General features: G+C 44.1%; 1 long non-coding RNA gene across 1 annotated transcript; it reads left to right on the forward strand.

The window, feature by feature from the left end:
- Positions 1–3,768: 3,768 nt before the first annotated feature.
- Positions 3,769–15,240, forward strand: LOC127453661 (uncharacterized). The gene is made up of 3 exons (XR_007899436.1): positions 3,769–5,236; positions 5,406–5,595; positions 13,019–15,240. It is a non-coding gene; the product is annotated as an uncharacterized LOC127453661 (long non-coding RNA).
- The last annotated feature ends 6,102 nt before the right edge of the window (positions 15,241–21,342 follow it).

Consider the following 21,342-nt stretch of genomic DNA (forward strand, 5'->3'; position numbering starts at 1 on the left):
TCCTCTTTGAAAAGTTTGTGTAAAGTTTCTAAATTTAGTGAAATGCCACCACGCATGATCATTATCAATCATGTTTTCATGACTGATCATTGCTGTCATTGCTGAGTACCCTAACAATTACTGTTATAACTGTTATAATGTATATTCTGCATAGTATTTTCATTTTTTATAAAGTGTATTTCATCCTCATCATTATTAAATCTTCTTTTTGTGTTTTTAGTTTACAGTTTTACTGTGTGCAGTGCATAGACCTATTATTGTAGTATTACAGTGTCATCCATTGAACTCGTATCAGCCATATCAAGAATTTCATCTCTTCAATTTGGGATATACAGTATGTAGTTCAATACAAACATTAATGTGTTGTGGATAAAAGACTTGAATAATCACACGCACACACACACACACACACACACACACACACACACACATATATATATTTATATATATATATAAAGAGTGTTGTTAATCTTCCTCAAAGCAAGTAATATCTTGGTTATAAATGAGCATGAGCACATTCTTACACTGATTATGCTTAATAAGCCGACAATGTGAGTGGAATGTAAATGCATTAAATGGCTTTCCTTTTATTGATGTAAGATCATAAATGGCTTAACCAATTGACACGGGTAGATTTTTGCCCATTACTCCGATTTCATGTTGCACGTAAACATCTTTATCGCCGTTCTTACCAGCTTATCCAATGTCCGCAAGAGCTGTGCTCTTCACAGTTTGACGTCAAAAGCAGAGAATAACTCGATTATTTCAAATCTCATGTAAACATGACACGTCATGACTTCAGCTCTGCAGGTAAGTAAACACAGGCAAAGTCCAGGTAACCTCAAAACAGGAGATTCATCTGCACAGAAGAGCAGTTCCGAAACACAACTGACATAAAAGGTCCCTCTGCGAGTTATTTACATTTTATGTTTCAACCACAGATGTCGCTAGATAGCCCAAAGTTTCGTAGTGCAGCTTTAAATTCAAGCTACAAAGGGAATTTATATATATATATATATATATATATATATATATATATATATATATATATATATATATATATATAAATCACCTAGTTCATACACAAACCTCAGAAACATTTCAAGTTACAAGACTCACAAGTCTTTACCTGTAAAAACATTTACACAAATTCAAACATGCATCATCATCAAGCATGAAGATAAATTAATTATATAACACATAATTAAACAGCATTTCACATTCTAGATTATACAAATCAGAGCTGTAGAATTGACATCACTCTCAGTAATGTGAGTTAACTGATGTGCTTAAGATGGTAAATTAGAGGCACTTCTAGGCCAGAATCCTTTTGAAGTTTTATGAGAGTGAATGTCAAGCCAGAGGATGACAGCCTGCAGCAATGATGAGTTTAAACGATCAAATATCTGAGGGAAAGAAGTTTACACACAAACATGACCAAGCATGAGGTAGCAGAACACTCCCAACACACAGCAATACAATATCACACATGTGAACAATCTCACTGATACAAACACACACATACTGTAAAACGGGACTGCCTAACAAAACCCTCTAATTTTTCATGTTCATAATCAATACATAGAAACACACCCCTCCAACTTCACCTCCAAGAGATTTTGCATGTGTTTGGTTACGTTACATTTTAGTACAAAATAGATATCACAACACATTAACATTTTCTGCCGAGTTACATGTCATACAGCACTTTGCAATTTGAAGAATTCAACTGATTACAAGAAATGTCTTGCAGAAAAAAACATTTTTTCTTGGAAATCCAACCCATCATGTTTCTAAATGGCCATACAATATGTTGCCAAAATCACTACTCAGCATGACTAAATACTTATAGTAAATCAGGGTACTTAAATTATACACACATCTCTCTTTTTCTCCTTCTCTTTGTCTACTCACACTCTCACATCACCCACCCATCCCACACTATTCTTTTTGTCTATCTCTGTTTATCTATTTATCTCTCTCTAATCTGTCCTGTCATATCCACCATGCTTCAAACTCATTATAAGACATGTGCCTCATTTGACTATTCAAAATTTGACCTTTGCTCTTGTGCTAGTGAAGTGACCTCTGTGAAAGGCCAAGACTCATATTTTCCATTTTTTTTTTCTCTCAGTCAACAGGGTTAGTCAGTTTGGTAAATCATTAGTATAGGAGATTAGAGCAAAGCCACTATTCAACCAACCTGAACACTGAGCTAATGCTCACATTTTTATGAAAAGCTTAAAAGTATTCTTCACCTAGGCAATTTATTACTATGTTAATATGTCATTTATGTTCTGCTCTGCCATCAGTCTGAATGAAGGAACAGCTGAAAAGAGAAAGCTCTCCAAGAGATTAACTAAGCATTAGGTTAAGCCTTGCCTGCTACTCAGGGTTGGGGAGTAACGGAATACATGTAACGGGATTACGTATTTAAAATACAAAATATTAGTAACTGTATTCCACTACAGTTACAATTTAAATCATTGGTAATTAGAATACAGTTACATTCAAAAAGTATTTTGATTACTGAAGAGATTACTTTGCATTTTATTGTCATTTGTTTCATTTAATATTTAATCCTTTCAGATGGAAAACATTTATACATATAAATGATGCGATCCAAAGTGCATTTGAACAGCGGTGAAACACTTTCTTATGATGTGTTACATTCATACGAGCAGACAGAGAAGTAAGTTTGAAGTAAGTTTGGAGCAGAAGAAATAGAAATAAACCTTGTGTAAATTGTCAGCTTTATGCTAAGCTAAAATGCTATTTCTAGCCATTTTACATGCACGTTACCAGGCACGATCGTATTTTTTTTTATAAAGAAAATTCACGTTGGATCATAATTTATTTGATATTAGGGCAAAAATCTTAGTCTTGATGCTAATTTTTGTATTGTTTTCCTGTAAAAATATCTAAAAATCTTTAAAACAAGATCAATTTGATTTATCTTGTTTCAGAAACAACACTGCATAAGATATTTAGGTTTTTCAGAGAATGTATTTTTAACATGTGTATTTTGTCTTACTGTACTGGCAGAGTTTTTATAGTCAAAACAAGTGAAAAAATCTACCAGTGCTGAAGAAGTAATCCAAAGTATTTAGAATACGTTACTGACCTTGAGTAATCTAACGGAATATGTTACAAATGACATTTTACAGCATGTATTCTGTAATCTGTAGTGGAATACATTTCAAAAGTAACCCTCCCAACCCTGCTGCTACTTCACCAACACACAATAGGAACCTCAACTCACATTGTCTTAACAGACAGCAATCATACCAGAGAATAATAATACACCTTAATTACCAACATTTTCTTAATTAGCTAACAGTAAAAACATAATTTAGCAGGGTGTGAGACACCAGTAAACCTCAACTTCTCTTATGGTTTAAATGTAATTATATAAGTTAGAAAATATATATTTTTGAGGAGTTTACTGATTATTGACATCACATATGCTACAAAAACTCTAGGCTTGTAAATACAACTGCAATAAAGATAGAATATTAGTAAATACCAAAAAGCTAAATGCAAAAGCGATAAAGCATTACACTACAAGCGAACACAACAAGAGAGTAATTTATTACTTTATTAATAAAATAAAATTAACTCCAAGCATTGGTCAATATGCTCTTGTATTAAAATTCAATTATCAAAAATTGTATAATTGGGTTGCTGTAAAGTTAAAAATGATTTCTTTTTTTGGAGAAATGTACCAGTAAATGTTTATGAAAGAAACATTTATTACTGACACGAAAGCTGAACCTTTGTATTGCACTAAACTACAGGGTCTCAATTTTGTTTAATATCTAAGTACTTTTTATATATGAAAGCATACAGATCCACATTCAGAACTAATTTCACCACATGGAGTTTGAGGGTATTATTGTAGATGAACAGAACACTGGCATGAATACTTGAGAATAATACTTGAGCACTATATACACCTTATTTTGCAATGCGGAAGTAAGCAAGTGGTTGCATTTCCGGCTGGTGTAAGAAAGTTCTGTTGTCATTAGCTGCAATTGTAACAGCCACCCTCAGCACTAAAAGAGTTCAGCTTTAGGTAAGTATAAGGTAAGTAGAACTGAGGGTGTTTAGGACCAGAGCAGTAGTATAACAGACAAATAATGGTAAGTTGAATTTGCTGTTATTATTTCAGTAAATTTATGTTTGGTAATTAACAGCGTTTTTTCAAAGGCAGGAAAATAAACAAATACAATGCAAATGTATACAATTATACTGAACAATAAACAAAATAAAGAAAATAAAGAATTAAGAAAACCAGGTCTCTTTGTCTCTTTTGTCTTATTGGTTTAAACATTTATAACCATTTTTAAGAGTATTTATTTTCACTCGCTCTAACTGAGTTTAAGTTTAGTTTATCTATTTTACAGCTTTAATGTGTTATTGGTTTAGTGTTGTATTTTTAGTTCCAATTTAGTCTTTAAAGTAGGTTAACGTGGTTGTTCAAGCAGCTCAAAAATTACATTTGTAAATGATAATTTACATTCAATAAATCAACTTTCCAACCTTTTCAATTAGAATATCTCTTCAACACTCAGCAATAGTTTCAACAAAACAAAGACATTGTACACAATTCACATATCAATGGCTTTTTGTTTCTTGTTTTTTTACTTTCTTTTTATTACCTAAATTGTCTGAGTCCAGATGCAAAATGAAACCCTTCTAGATTCAACAGTTCAGTCCTACTGTTGGCTGTATGTAAAATGTACACCGTGGCTGTGTGAACTCGTGGATTGCCTCTGATGTAGGGAAAATGTTGGTGAAAGTTGAGGGGGAATTAATGTCTGTCTGATCCACCTTATGATGAACACAGTAATTCTTCTTTCCAGGCAAAGAAACAGTTCAAGGAATCCTCATCAAATATTGTCCTGTGGGTGGCTCGCCATCTTTTATCAAGAGCAATGGTAGTAGACTAGGTTATAATACCACTTTTACAACTTTTACAGCGAAACGCAACAACACACAATAACTCAAACAAAACAAAATAACCATCAACTCACCTTCAAGATCAAATAACAACCTTTTCTTCAGACTTGTTGGCTGTTTTTATCTTAGATCTCACTTTTTTTAATTTATATTTTATCAGTAATTTTCTCTGTGTCTCTTTTCTTCTCTTCACTTCCCAATTACAGACAACCTGTTCTGTCTCTTGATTGGTCAATACTAGATCTCTCTCTGCACAATTCTTAAATGGGCAGCGGTAAATTTTTCCAATTCACTGAATTACATGCTTTTAATGTATTTCTCTTTTAGCAACTCTATAGCATGTGTAATTTTAGAGTTTTATATTATTTTATTTTTTTAAATTCTTAATTATGCTTTTATAATAAATTACTTAACTGTATTTCCCGTGCTTTTTCCTTTGTTAGGATTCTGTTTAAAACCAGTATCTACACTGGGTTACACCCTCCCCTCTTTACTCTTTGCACATCCCTGTGCATCCAAATAACAAGCTCCTTTGTTATTGGCTTGGGCTGGTCTGTGAAACTATTCTCAACAATGGAATCAGTTCTGGAAGAAGGACTGTACTATGGAGACTTATGGGTTCCCCAACTTAGGGTAAGTTAATGTTCTTGGTTTTTCTCTTAGTCTTGTAGATCTTCTCAATGTATTACTTTCATTTCCGCTCTGTTTCCTCTTGATTTCTCTTTCGCAGGTTTCTTCTGCAGTTATCACAAGAGTACTTTTATACATTAATTCCTTGACTGTGATTTCAGGTAAGTTCTCTTCAGTGACAGGTTCTGCAACTATGGGATCTTCAGCAAGTAAGTAGTCTTGATTGGGTTCATTTTCAGTTTCAGGAAACCCTGACTCAGGTAAGCATTCTGACTGAGAATTTTCTGGAGCCTGATCAGGTACAGTATCAGCTGGGGTGTGCTCCACAGGATTCTCTAGTACAGAGCAGTGTGGAGTAGTATGACCTTGAGGGTCCCATAGTTTCATATACTCTTGTGAATCTGGTAGTATGCAAAGTTGAAGGGTCTTGGTACAGCAGCACTGTGTAATAATCATCATCAGAATCGACAGTTGGCTCCTCTTGTTCTTTATTATCAGGGGTTTTACAAGTTGGTGGACGTTTTCGGGAATTGGGCAGGTCAGTTACCTCATCTCTTAATGGTAAGAACCTACATGGTAGTAAAAGGTCTCTGTGTAATGTTCTCAAGGGGCCATCTTTATTCTCTGGCTTTACAGTGTACACAGGTAGATCACCTGCTCTGCTTACAACATGTACAAGTGATTCCCATTTGTCAGCCAATTTGTGCTTACCCCTCAAGCACACATTTCTGACTAGTACTCAAGCTCCTATGTTTAAGGTAGATTCTGTGACACGTTTGTCAAAGCAAGTCTTGTTCCTTTCTCCAGCTTTGACAGCATTCTTAGTAGCCAAATCATAACACTCTTGCAACCGGGCCTTTAATTTGTCAACATACTGTTAATGTGACTTAAGTTTCTCTCTGTTATAGGAGCATTGAACACTAGATCAATAGGCAATCTCGGTGGTCTCCCAAATATGAATTCATATAGAGTAAATCCAGTAGAGTCGTGTCTCATGCAATTGTAAGCATGGACAAGAGGCTTCACAAATTCATGCCTATGGGTCTTGTCACGTTCTTTCAGAGTGTCAAGCATACTGAGAAGTGTGTAATTGAATTGTTCGACTGGATTTCCTCTGGGATGATAGGGGGTTGTTCTGATCTTATGGATTCCCGGAGTTTCTTAATTGTCTTTGATTCAAAATCCGGCCCCTGGTCACTATGCAATTTCTCAGGAATACCATAGTGAACTACAACATTTTCCCAGAGGGCTTTGACTATAGTACGGGCCTTCTGGTTGGGAGTTGGAATAGCAACAGCATACTTGAAGAAATAAATGATGACTAGATTTGGGAGGCTCTTGCAGGTAAGTTCTTATGGCATACACATCGAGGACATGTCTTGATTTTCTTCTCTATATCTGCAGCCATTCTAGGCCAATAGAACCTCGATCTCACAAGGTCAAGTGTGTGCTCTATGCCTAGATGACCCATTGAATCATGCAATTTCTCCATGACCATGCTCCTCAAAGATTCTGGAAGAACTAATTGGTACTGGGTAAGTTATCTTTCTTGCCTTCTTCGATAGAGTATTCCATTCAGTAACTAATTTTTTCCATTCTCGCGTTAACAAGGAGAATTCAGGAAGTTGATTCCTTGCATCTAACTTAGCTGAGGTCAGTATGTAAGCTAAGGGATTACTATCAGTAAAGAAAAGGAAGTGATTCCCATACAGGCAATCGCTGATCTTTTCAGTTACTGCCCAAAGGGCTAAAAACTCCAATTTGTGAGCTGGGTAGTGAGCCTCACAACTAGAAAAACCTCTACTGGCGTAAGTGATAACTTTCAAATGCCCTTCTTGCTCTTGATATAGGGCAGCTCCTAGATCTGCAGTGCTCACATCAGTATTTAACATATACTATGGTTGTGGTGAGTTTTTCAATAATCATTTCAAATGCATGCTGACAGCTTAAAGACCAGCAGCTTCCAAAAGGCTCTTTGGGGTTGTGGTAATCTTTTTTCATTTTCAGTGTGCAGTTTTTGTGTGGTGGGGGATACCCAGCAATCAAATCGTTCAAGGGCTTTGCAATTTTTGCATAGTCTTGAATAAACCTTCAATAGTACCCTGAAAATCCTAAGAAGGATCGCAGTCCTTTAAAGTTTTTTTGGAACCAGACTGGTTTTCAGTGCTTCTGTTTTCTCAGGGTCTGTTTCAACACCGTTTCTGTATACAATGTTTCTGAGATACTTGTAACGAGATACAGTGTAACATGGTTCGAGTAGGAAGGAGACGGGAGCCAGTTTCACAGTCCATGTGAGTCAACTTTTAATGCAATTGATTTCAGCTTCACAACAAAGTATTGGCTTTTCAGAGTAACAACAAAGTATGGTACAGAATGCACTTTGCTTCTCTGGTCTCTCTCCGTCTGTCTGTCACTCTGGCGGCCTTTTAAAGTGCATCTCTATCATCACTGAAACGAGACACAGCTACCCCCCCCCATTCCTGGAGAGGAAATCAGCCACAACCATCTGTGGCCCCGGCCTGCGGACCACCTTAAATTTGAAGGGCTGAAGTGCCAGGTACCAAAGAGTGATCCACGCATTGGTATCCTTCATGCGGTGGAGCCACTGAAGCGGGGCGTGATCCGAGCAGAGGATGAAGGCCCGCCCCAGCAGTTAATAGCGGAGGGTTAGGATCACCCACTTTATGGTAAGGCATTCTTTTTCAATCGTGCTGTACTTAGTCTCCCTCAAAGAGAGCTTACGACTAATGTACAGTACGGGGCGCTCCACCCCCTCCACATCCTGCGAAAGCATGGCACCCAACCCCCTCTCTGATGCATCTGTCTGTAAAAAAGGGGAGAGAGAAGTTAGGAGCATGTAGAAGTGGCCTGCCACAGAGTGCAGATTTCACCCTTGTAAAAGCCTGGCAAGCCTCCGTCCACTGGACCGGATCTGGCACCCCCTTTTTAGTGAGATCAGTCAAGGGGCTGGTGAAATCAGAAAAATTAGGCACAAACCTTGTGTAATAGCCAGCCAGCCCCATGAACTGCCTCACCTCCTTTTTGGACTAGGGATATGGGCAGGCCGCTATCGCTTCGGTCTTATCAATTTGGGGCCGTACCTGCCCATGACCCAAGTGGAAGCCCAGATACCATACTTCCACCCATCCAATTACGCACTTTTTTGGGTTTGCCGTGAGTCCTGCCCGTCTCAGTGACCTCAGAACGGCTCTTAGATGCTGTATATGCCTCTGACAGTCATTACTATATATAATAATATCGTCCAAGTAGGCAGCGGCATATGCAGCGTGTGGCCGGAGGATCTTATTCATCAGGCGCTGGAACATGGTGGGATCCCCGAACAAACTGAATGGAAGAGTGATGAATTGGTGTGATCCAAATGGTGTGGAAAAGACAGTTTTAATAATGGAGTTAAGGGAATCTGCCAATATCCCTTTTTAAATCCAGTGTCGAAAAAAATTGAGCCGCACCCAACCAATCGAGCAGTTCGTCAATTCGGGGTATTGGGTATGCATCATATTTATACACCACATTGACTTTCCGGTAATCTACACAGAACTGGACTGACCTGTCACTCTTGGGTACAAGAACAACCGGACTGGCCCAATCGCTGTGTGATTTTTCTATTACTCCCATCTCGAGCATTGCCTCTAAATTGTCCCGAATCACTTTTTTCTTTTGTTTGGGCAAGTGGTATGGCCGACTACGCACTACCACTCCTGGTGGGGTCTTGATATGGTGTTGTATGAGTTTAGTACGACCGGGAAGAGGAGGGAACATGTCTGCAAATTCGTTTTGCAACTTGGCCACCTCTGTGAGCTGGGACGGTGAGAGGTGGTCTCCACAAGGGACCGGGGTGAATGGATCGGATTTGAACTTCACCTCCGGACCGAGCTCCGCCCTCTCCGGAACTACTGTCGCCATGGACATGGGGACTGCCTCTCTCCATAATTTAAGGAGGTTGAGGTGGTAAATTTGACGTGCTCCGCCTCTATCCGTTCATTTAACCTCATAATCTAGATCCCAGACTCGCCATGTAACCTCAAAGGGTCCTTGCCACTTGGTGAGTAATTGTGAGCTCGATGTAGGGAGTAATACAAGTACTTTGTCTCCTGGTGCAAATTCCCATAGCTGGGTATTCCTATTATAGAGCCGGCTTTGTATCTCTTGAGCTTGGAGAAAATTTTGTTATGACAACTGTGTGTGTAGCTTTGCTCGAAGATCAAGGACATATTGAATTACATTTTGCTAAGGGAAGGTCCTTACTCCAACACCTCACGTATGACATCAAGCACCCCACAGGGCCCACATCCATACAGGAGCTCGAAGGGGGAAAACCCCGTGGAGGCTTGCGGGACCTCCCTGACTGCGAAAAATAGGGGCTCCAGCCATTTGTCCTAATTTCTAGCGTCCTCGTGCACGTACTTGCAAATCATATTTTTCACGGTTTGATTAAATCGTTCCACCAGCCTGTCAGTTTGCGGGTGATAAACGCTGGTGCGAATCGATTTAATCCCCAGCAATTCATAAAGTTTGCATAGTGTACGTGACATACATGTTGTGCCTTGGTCAGTGAGGATTTCTTTCGGAATCCCCACCCGGGAGATAATTTTGAAGAGTGCCTCCGCTACATTGCGTGCTGAGATGTTGCAAAGAGGCACTGCTTCCGGATATCGCATTGCATAATCCACCAGGACCAGTAAAAACCGATATCCGTGTGCTGACCATTCTAATGGCCTGACGAGGTCCATACCATTTCTTTCAAAAGGGGCCTTGATCAATGGTAATGAGCGCAATGGCGCTTTTGGGGTGGCCGGTGGATTCACCAACTGACATTCACGGCATTCTGCACACCATCTGCGCACATCCCCGTGAATGCCCGACCAATAAAAATGGGCCATTAAACGGTGCTGTGTTGTTTCTTGTCCTAAGTGACCTGCCATAGGATTATGAAAAGTGTTTCCTGACTGCTCCTCGGGACTAATAATTGGGTTGTATTTTCATGGGTCTGAGTGTCCTGCATCATTCAATACAACCGGTCCCTAATAATCAAACAATTTTCGATATGTGAGGGCGACGTCAGGCTGGAGCTGCTGGCCATCGATTACTCACACTTGGTCAAAGGCGTGCCTAAGGGTTTCATCACCTGCTCAGTCGGGGGCAGTCCGTGGCGTGTCGGGGTCCTGAATCCACGTCTCCACCCTCATTATTGGATGCTGGTCTTGGACGCATCTCAGCCCCACGCCACTCTGACAGACTGGCCCAGGCTGCCCAGCAGCACCCATGGCAGTGGAGACATCAACCTGGGAAGGACGACAGAGAGGGGTAGGGGAGGGGGCTGGCGCATAGTGCAGCCCGCAAAGGCGGGGAGCCGGTTTGGGTGGAACCACTCCTCGTTGCCGGGGAGCGGGTATAGGGCGAGAGGGAGGACAGGGAGGGACAAGAGGAGGAGTAGAAGCAAGAGAGAGAGAGAGAGAGAGAGAGAGAGAGAGAGAGAGAGAGAGAGAGAGAGAGAGAGAGTGAGTTGGACTGCTGCTCGCTGGCTTCCGGGTAGGCCGCCATGTGGGCTTCGGCCAGCTGGACGGCGTCATCCACTGACATGGGGCAATGGCACTGGACCCATTCTGCAGTTCCTTGGGGCAGATGAACGGTTAGTTGCTCCAGCACCATCAGGTCGATAACTTCCTCCATGCTGCGCCCTTCCTCGGCCAGCACCCATCTTCGGCAGGCGTCACGGAGCTGCTGGGCAAATGCGAATGGGTGGCTGGTGTTGCTCAGGGTGAGGGAGTGGAATCACTGGTAATGTTGTTCAGGGCTACGGCCAACCCGTTGCAGGACAGCGATCTTCAGCTTGACGTAGTCCAGGTAGTCCTCAGTTGCCAGTTGCTGCGCTGCAACTGCAAACACATCTGGATCGTCTTGGAGGCCCATCTTAGTGAGTAGGAGGTACGGATTCTTTGCTGCCTCCGGGGTTGAGGTGGAGGATCTGCCTGGAGCTAATCAGCTCCATAAGGCCTGCCGATCCTCGGCCTGGGCTTGGAGGAGCTCCTGGAAATTTTGCTTCTGGGCACGGAGGGATTGATGATACGTCTCCTGGGTGCTGGCCAGGGTACGGATGACTTCGTCCAGTGGTGAGGTGTCCATGGCGGTCAGTCTTCTTCACCCGAGTTTCGGCACCAGCGTAACAAGGTTCGAGTAGGAAGGAGATGGAAGCCGGTTTCACAGTCCACGTGAGTTAACTTTTAATGCAATTGATTTCAGCTTCACAACAAAGTATTGGCTTTTCAGCATCACAACAAAGTATTGGCTTTTCAGCATCACAACAAAGTATGGTACAGAATACACTTTGTGTCTCTGGTCTCTCTGTATAATAATTTTATAATTATATATCACACATTTGCACATATACAGTGAAATTCTTTTTTTTTCCACATATCCCAGCTAAGCTGGGGTCAGAGTGCAGGGTCAGCCCTGATATGGCACCACTGGAGCAGATATTGTCAAGGGCCTTGCTCAATGGCCCAACAGTGGTATCTTGGCAGTGCTGGGGCTTGAACCCCCAACTTTCTAATCAGTAACCCAGAGCCTTAACTGCTGAGCCACCACTGCCACCACCACTGCTTTAATCCAAAATCAGCACTCATATTCTTCCAGTGTGTCTGAGAATCCTATTAGGTCATAAAAAAAACAATGACTTCCTTCAGATTGATGTCACTCATGCACTTCTCCATCTAGCTGGAAGGTACTGGGAGCATTGGCGACCCCTTGTGACATCCTATTGAACTCCCAGAACCCCAGCGGGCAGACAAAATCAGTCTTGTCTTTGTCTGATTCCTCCACTTCAATCTGGTAATAACCAGACTTAAGGTCTAATACGGAAAACCTCTTAGAACCTGTGAGGGCGGAGGTTTCCTCCAGATTGGGCAATGCGTATGCATCTTTTATGTTTGAATGTTGAGTTTTCAATAATCAATGCATTGGCGAATATCTCCATTTTTTTTTTTGATGACGACAATAGGTGAGGAGAAAGACAACTCTTACTCCCGGATTACACCTGCATCGAGTAGCTCCTGTAAGTGCTTATGAACAGCATCGAAATCCTGTGGGTGTATTGGACAAGCTCTATGCTTAAAGGGGGTCTCATCTTGTAGCTAAATGCGGTGTTTCACTTTATCTGTTCTGCCAAAGTCAAGATCACGCTGGGCTATTACATCATGCATGGAATGTAACTTTTTGGAAATTAATTATTTCCATTCAGCAGGTATTGGTGAATCACCAAAATCAAACTTGAGTGTTTCGGAAGGCTCAAACTGTTTGCTTTTGGTAGCAGCAAGTTAATTAGAAATCACACTCTGTAAAGAATGCAGCTCTGCAATTATGCTTTTTGCAGCAATGACAGTGTCATGGTCTTTCTCATTTTTTTTAGGATTACAGGAACTTTCTGTAAAGCCCTGGCAGGAAGTGTGACTAGACAGACAGTGCACAGGATACCACCAGGCAAGGACGACATGGAGGGGGGGCTCTATTAAAACACATTTATCTGTATGTCATATACATATGTCATATTCGTATGTCAGACTTTGACCAGGAGGAACCACTTCAGGCTTTTTGCCGGGCAGCTGCACAAATCCAATGATACTGTTAACCTTTTTGCTTGGATTGATGTTGAAGAATTTTCAAGACAGTTTTGAAGCCATATGGTAAGATCTGGTGAACATCAGTGGACTGGGTTTTAGAGTATTTTTCATAGCCCAAATCAATAGTATTTGTGCCTATTAGCACTGGAGACTGAGAACTGCCACAGTTATCTGAGGTAACTAAGGAAAGTGTGGAAATGTAAAGAAGGCTTTTGGACATGTAATGTTGACTTCAATGTAGCCAAGATAAGGAAAAAGTTGACCATTTGCTAACTTCAAACAGATTATCAAGAGGACTGATTTTCAAGTGTGAAAGGTTCTGCTTGTAGTATCAGGGAACGGAGGTTATGAAAGTAACCAGGACATTTTTATATTAGATCTCACTTTTTGCTTGATATTTTATCAGTCATTTTCTCTGCGTCTCTTTTCTTCTCTTCTCTTCCCAATTACAGACTACATGCTGTACTGTATATATACTGAATAAATTCTGTGCTTCAAAGTCTTATGTGTTGTTTAATGAATAATGTTTTAGCGCAAGATCTTGCTGACGAGTCGGTTGTCATCACCATTGAAAAAGAGATCCTTATGGATTTTAAAACCTGATATGTTCTGCATGACCGTGCAATTGAACAGGAAAGGAGGGTGTAACAGCTCACAAACAGAAGGGAAGGAGAACACAGGGAAGCAGGTTTTTCCAGGCTCAGGTAGGGCTTTTAATCGGCCACTTCAATGCTTTACAACTTCACAAACTCGTCAGCTTCACAGGCATGTAGACTTAAACTCATTAGCTTCACAGGCACTAGTAACTTAAACACATCAGCTTCACAAACATAACAGATTAAACGTAGCAGCTTCAGGAGCACCGTGGCCTTCCTTGTGCCAGACTCTCTCACTCTCTGCTGGTGGTGTGGCTGCTTATATGCCGCTCTCCCCATGCTCACTGGAATTAGAGACAGGTGTTACACATAATCTAGCTCAGGTGCAAGTGCCCTTACCTCTCTCTCTCCGGACGGACGCTCGACCACGCCCCCGCTGCCACATATCCCCACCGCCTGACTCAGGCCGGGGAGACATCCGGCCTGTCTACCACTCCCCGCCATTTCTGGAAAGGAAGTTGGTGACAGCTATCTGCGCTCCCGGTCTGTGGACCACCTTGAACTTAAATGGCTGAAGAGCCAGATACCAACGGGTGATCCACGCACTGGTATCCTTCATGTGGTGGAGCCATTGGAGTGGGGTGTGATCCGAGCAGAGGGTGAAGGCCCACCCCAATAGGTAGTACCAGAGAGTGAGGACTGCCCACTTGATGGCGAGACACTCCTTCTCTACAGTGCTATACTTAGTCTCCCTCAGTGAGAGCTTACGGCTAATGTACAGCACCGGGCGCTCCTCCCCCTCCACCACCTGCGAGAGTACGGCCCCCAGCCCTCTGTCTGAAGCGTCCGTCTGCAAGACAAGAGATAAGGAAGAGATAAATCGGGTGAATGTAAAAGCGGCCCCCCGCAAAGTGCGGCTTTAACCTGCATGAACGCCTGTTGACACTGCTCCGTCCACTGGACCGGGTCTGGAGCTCCCTTTTTAGTGAGATCAGTCAGTGGGCTGGTGACATCCGAATAATTAGGCATGAATCTCCTATAATAGCCAGCCAGCCCCAGGAACTGTCTCACCTCCTTTTTGGTCTTGGGCCTCAGGCAGGTCGCAATCACCGCAGTCTTGCCAATTTGGGGATGCACTTGCCCGTGGCCCAAGTGGAACCCCAGATACAGTACCTCCACCCACCCAATCGTGCACTTCTTGAGGTTTGCTGTGAGTCCCGCTTGTGTCAGCGATCTCAGAACCACCCTCAGATGCTGCATGTGCCTCTGCCAATCACTGCTGTAAATGATGATATCATCTAAGTAGGCAGCGGTGTAAGCCGAATGCGGTCTGAGGATTCGGTCCATAAGACACTGAAATGTAGCCGGGGCTCCAAACAAACCGAACGGAAGCGTCACAAATTGGTGTAATCCAAACGGCATGGAGAAAGCTGTTTTTTCATGAGAAATTGGTGTCAAGGGGATCTGCCAATAACCCTTTGTCAAATCCAGTGTCGAATAAAATTGAGCAGTGCCCAACCGATCGAGCAACTCATCAACGCGAGGCATTGGGTATGCGTCAAATTTAGACACCGCATTGACTTTTCTATAGTCCACACAGAACTGTACAGACCCGTCGCTCTTAGGAACTAGAACAACTGGGCTGGACCAATCGCTGTGGGATTCCTCTTTTATCCCCATATCGAGCATTGCATCCAATTCTTCCCGGACAATTTTCTTTTTGTGCTCGGCCAACCAGTAGGGACAGCTATGTACCACCAGCCCTGGCTCGGTCTCGATGTGGTGCTGTATGAGGTTCGTACGACCCGGTAGAGGGGAAAACACGTCTGCAAACTCTTTTTGCAACTTGGCAACCTCTGCGAGTTGAGACAGTGAGAGGTGGTCTCTGCAAGTGACTGGGGTGAAATGATTGTGTTTTGTATTCACCTCTAGCCTGAGCTCCGCCCTCTCTGGGACTACCATAGCCAATGTCACAGGGACCTCCTCCCTCCACAATTTCAGGAGGTTGAGGTGAGATATTTGACGTGCGCCCCCTCAATCGAGATCCCCCACTCATCGTGTGACCTCAAAGGGTCCTTGCCACCTGGCGAGTAATTTGGAGCTCGATGTGGGAAGTAATACGAGTACCTTATCTCCTGGTGCAAATTCCTGCAGCCGAGTTCCCCTGTCGTACATTTGGCTCTGTTGTTCTTGAGCTTGGAGTGAATTCTCCTGTGTTAGTTGCCCCAAAGTGTGGAGTTTTGCTCTAAGATCAAGAACGTATTGAATTTCATTCTGACTGTCCCTCCTCCCAAGCTTCGCGCATAACATCAAGCACGCTGCGTGGGCGCTGCCCATATAGTAGCTCGAATGGGGAAAATCCCGTGGAGGCTTGCAGGACCTCTCGTACTGCGAATAACAGGGGATTGAGCCATTTGTCCCAATTTCTAACATCCTTGTGCACGAACTGACGAATCATATTTTTAAGGGTTTATTAAATCCCTCCACCAGGCCATCTGTTTGTGCATGGTAAACGCTGGTGCGGATTGATTTAATGCCCAATAATTCATAAAGCTCGCGTAGTGTTCATGATAAAAAGGTAGTGCCTTGATCGATAAGGATTTCTTTTGGAATCCCCACCTGGGAGATTATTTTGAAGAGTGCCTCCGCAACACTGCATGCTGAGATGTTGCGCAGAGGCTCTGCTTCCGGATATCACGTTGCATAGTCCACTAGGACCAATACAAAGCAATGTCCGTGTACTGACTGTTCTTATGGCCCAACAAGGTCCAGTCCAATTCTCTCGAAGGGGACCTCAATCAGTGGAAGAGGGTGCAATGGCGCTTTTGGGGTGGCTGGTGGATTCACCAACTGGTATCGCGGCATGCCGCACACCACCTGCGGACATCGTCGCCAATGCCTGGCCAATAAAAACGGGCTATTAGGTGGTTCAGTGTTTTTATTTCCCCTAGATGACCCGCCATGGGATTATAATGAGCCGCCTGGAACACCATTTTCCGACGGCTCTGCGGTATTAAGAGCTGGGTTGTATCTTCCTTTGTTTGAACGTCCTGTGTCACTCTATACAACCGCTCGTTTATAATTGCAAAATAAGGACATGAAAGGGCGACACCCGGCTAGAGTTTTTGACCATCGATCACTCTCACTTGGTCAAAGGCATGCTTGAGGGTTTCGTCTAGCGATTGCTCCAAAGGGAAATCCCCTTCGGGAAATCCCCCGAGGACGGGAGGGGCTGCAGCCTCTCCCCCCTCACGTCATCCTGCCGTGGAGCAGATGAAGATTGCTCTGGCAGGGGAGGCAGAGCCAGGGCTTCGCACATCTCACATCTCAATGCTTTAGTGCAGGATCCATCTGCGCATATTCCCTTTAATATATTTCTGAATTCAGGCCAATTAGTCCCCAAAATCAGCGGATGGGTGAGGCGGGAACTAACCGTGGCCTCCACTCTATGTTTTGTTCCCCAAAATTTAATAACAAGGGTCAGCACAGGGTAGTTGTGAATATTCCCATGCACACACTTCATCCTCACCGTTTTAGCTGTGCCCAAAGCCTCGCGTTGAACCAAGCGTTGGTGGCTAGTGGTTTGATTAAAACTCATGTCCACCAATGCTTGGCGAGTACCCCCCTTGACACTTACCGGTATCTGGTACGCTCCAGCCCGATTGGGGGCAGCATGCGGAGTGTCGGGGATCCGGACCACCGTTCCCAGTTTCATTACAGGGCATTGATCCCAGAAGTGTCCCGGATCCCCGCAACTCCAGCAGACCGGCCCAGGTGCCATACCTGCACTTGCGTCGGCAGACACTTCCACCTGAGGGGGAGAGCGGTGGGGCACTGTCGCTGCTGTGGACGATGCAACACCCCGCGCACGGGGAACTGGCTTCGGTGGCGGGACTCCTCACCTCCGCGGGACAGGAACGGGCTCTGGGGAGAAAGCAGAGTGAGAGAGATGAGGAGAGAGGGAAGAGAACGGGGAAAACACAGGGGGAGGGGAGAGAGAGTGGTAGGGCTCTTCCGCCCTCTGGTACGACACCATATGGTCCTCCGCCAATTGAACAACCTCCTCCAGTGATGCCGGGCGGTGGCACTGGACCCATTCCGCCATTCCTCGCAGTAGCAAATGGACGAGCTGCTCCAATACCACCTGGTCAATTATTCCCTCAATGTCATGATCCCCTGCCAGCAGCCATCTCCGGCAGGTGTCTCGGAGCCATTGGGTGAAGGCAAACGGGTGGCCGGTCGTCTCCAACTTCAACGACCAGAAGAGCTGGCGATGCTGCTCCGGATTGCGGCCAACCCGCTGCAGGATGGTCTTCTTCAGGTCCTTATAAGCCAGAAGGTTCGCCACTGGCAGTTGTTGTGCTGCGAGCTGGGCTTCCCTGGCCAGCTCCATATCTCAGCGGTCCCCTCGAATAAGTCGAGGAAGGCTTCCGGGTTGTCATCGGCCCCCATCTTCAGAAGTGTGGGCTGGGGCATGGGGCTGTGGTTGTCCGGGTAGGCGGCCAGGGCTCTCTCCTGGCTGAGAAGGCTCCAGATCGCATGCCGGTCCTCTGTTTGAGCCCAAAGGATCTCAAAGAACCAGCGATCTTGATCTTGCCGGAGCTCAAGCAGGGATTGTTGGTGGGACTGGTGTAAGCCAGCGAGGGATTTGAGGATCTCTGCCAACTGGGAGGACTCCATGGGGCGTACTTTAAGATCCTGGGTTTCGGCACCAGTGTAACAGCTCATAAACAGAAGGGAAGGAGAACACAGGGAAGCAGGTTTTTCCAGGCTCAGGTAGAACTTTTAATCAGCCACTTCAGTGCTTTACAACTTCACAAACTCGTCAGCTTCACAGGCACATAGACTTAAACTCATTAGCTTCACAGGCACAAGTAACTTAAACACATCAGCTTCACAAACATAACAGATTAAACGTAGCAGCTTCAGGAGCACTGTGGCCTTCCTTGTGCCAGACTCTCTCTCTCTCTCTGCTGGTGGTGTGGCTGCTTATATGCCGCTCTCCCCATGCTCACTGGAATTAGAGACAGGTGTTACACATAATCTAGCTCAGGTGCAAGCACCCTTACCACTTTCTCTCTCTCCGGACGGATGCTTGACCACTCCCCCGCTGCCACAGAGGGCTGATTTTCACTTCAAGCAAAGTGCATTTTGCATTGTTATAGCAAAATCAGGAGTTTTCTAAGTGTAAATTAGGCTGCTTAAACATTTCGTGTCTGATCAAATTTTGAAAAGTAACCGTGTACCCTGATGAAACAATTTATTGCAAGCAAAATTTAAATCGCAAATATTATTAGAGAGCTTTTTCTTGGTATTAGACCTCCTTAGTTCTGGCTTTCGTGCGTGGACGTGCTTTTAAAAATGTCAATTGGTATTATTAGTTGACTGCCACATAATGTACGATTCATTGTGAAACTGCGTTTTCTTAATGGCATGAATCGCACTGAAGGCCTAGACTTAAAATGCACATGCCGTGTATAGCCTACAATTAAATATATACTGTATAGTGACATAGTGCTTTCTATACAATATGTTACAATCGTCACACATCTTACACAGCCGTGGTATTATAAATTTAAATGTTTAATCGCTGATCTCCAGCTTCATCACTGGTTGAATTTGTGATTTTGGTTCTGGTATGTAAACAGCAGTATCACTTTAAGCTTTAGAAATAGAAACAAAAAATTTACTGACTTTTGTTGCATCCCACAGTGCAGCACACAGAAGGTATGTGGAGTTTGGTTGTATACTGTACTGTATATGGCAGCAAGGTCATATAATGATATCACATGAAACAGGTAAATAGAACTGACCTCTTGGCTCAATTCAAAGGTGGTATATTTCAAAGCTGGATGTTTTTATTGTTGCTGGAAAATGAGTAGGTGGTATATTTGAACATTTTGAATGTAATATTTATGATGTATTGATTATTAAAACTACAAGCCATTGAGCATAACATCATATCCTCATTTGTAGAGAAGTCTGAAATAATTTTGTTTGCTCAAAGTCATGTAAACACCCCTTCAAATGGTGAGGGAATGCTGAATAATTGTACATGTGGCGGCGGGGGCGTGGTCGAGCTTTCATTCAGCGGTAAGGGTGCACACATCTGAGTGCTATAATGTCTAACACCTGTTTCTGATTGCAGTAAGCACTGGGGAAAGCGATAAAAAGGGACCCCACCAGAGATGAGGGAGACAGAGCTACCCATCTGAAAGGGACTATCTTGAGTTTAAGCTAAAGAGTGTTTTGCTGAAAAGCCCCTTTGAGCTGTTTATTAAAAGTTATACCTTTGAGTTGAAGCCCAAGTTCCCTGTGTCCTCCTTTCCCTCTCTTCCTTGAACTTTACACTAGTGCCAAAACCAGGAAGAATTGGAGGAAATACTTCGGCATGGAGTCCTCGCAGTTGGCGGAAGTAATTAAGTCCTTCGCCAGTATGCACCATGCACAACATCAGGCCCTGCTTGAGTTATGCCGGACCAGGATCACCGATTCCAGGAAGTGCTCCAAGCTCAAGCAGAGGACCGGCACTACTACACCAGGAGAAAGCCCCAGCCATGACCCCTGACCCAGCAGTCTCCTGGTGTATGATGATCTGAGGAAGACCATCCTGCAGCGGGTTGGTCGCAGCCCAGAGAAATACCGACAACTCTTCCGGTCGATGAATATGGATGGGTGTGGCCGCCTGTTTGCCTTCACTCAACAGTTCCAGGACGCCTGCCGGAAGTGGCTGCTGGCTGAGAACTGCGACGCCGAGGGAGTCATCGATCTCGTGGTGCTGGAGCACCTTATCTGTCATCTACCGAAAGGAATGGCGGAGTGGGTCCACTGCCACTGCCCGACGTCACTGGAGGAGGCCGTCGAATTGGCGGAGGGCCATATGTCGGCATATCAGAGGGCAGAAGAGCCCTCCCATTCTCTCTCACTCCCCTGTGTCCCCCCCACCCACTCTGTCCCTTCACTGCAGCCTATCCCAGTACCCTGGAGGTGTGGAAACCTGCCACTGAAGCCAGCTCCTCATTCGTGGGGGTTTGTCCCACCACAGGTGGCCTCAATGTCTTGTCGCTCTCCCCCTCAGGTGGATGTATATACCCGCCGACACAGGTGCGGGCGTAATGCCTGGGCTGGCCTGCTGGAGTTGTGGGGATCCAGGACACTTCTGGGACCATTGCCAGTGATGGAGCTGGGAACTGTGGTCCAGGTCCCCGACGCTCCACGTGCTTCCCCTGATCGAGCCGGAGTGTACAGAATACCGGTGAGTGTCAAGGGGAGTACACATCAAGCCTTGGCGGATAAGGGCTGTAACCAAACCACTATACACCAATGTTTGGTTCAAGATGAGGCTTTGGGCACAAGTAAAAGGGTGAGGGTGAGGTGTGTGCATGGGGATATTCACAATTATCCTGTAGTGAAATTTCAGGGACAAAAGCATAGAGTGGAGGCGGTGGTTAGTTCCCGCCTCACCCATCCACTAATTTTGGGATCTAATTGGCTGGAATTTAAAAATGTATTAAAGG

This window comes from Myxocyprinus asiaticus, chromosome 2 (genome assembly GCF_019703515.2).
Source record: "Myxocyprinus asiaticus isolate MX2 ecotype Aquarium Trade chromosome 2, UBuf_Myxa_2, whole genome shotgun sequence".
Classification (NCBI taxonomy): domain Eukaryota; kingdom Metazoa; phylum Chordata; class Actinopteri; order Cypriniformes; family Catostomidae; genus Myxocyprinus; species Myxocyprinus asiaticus.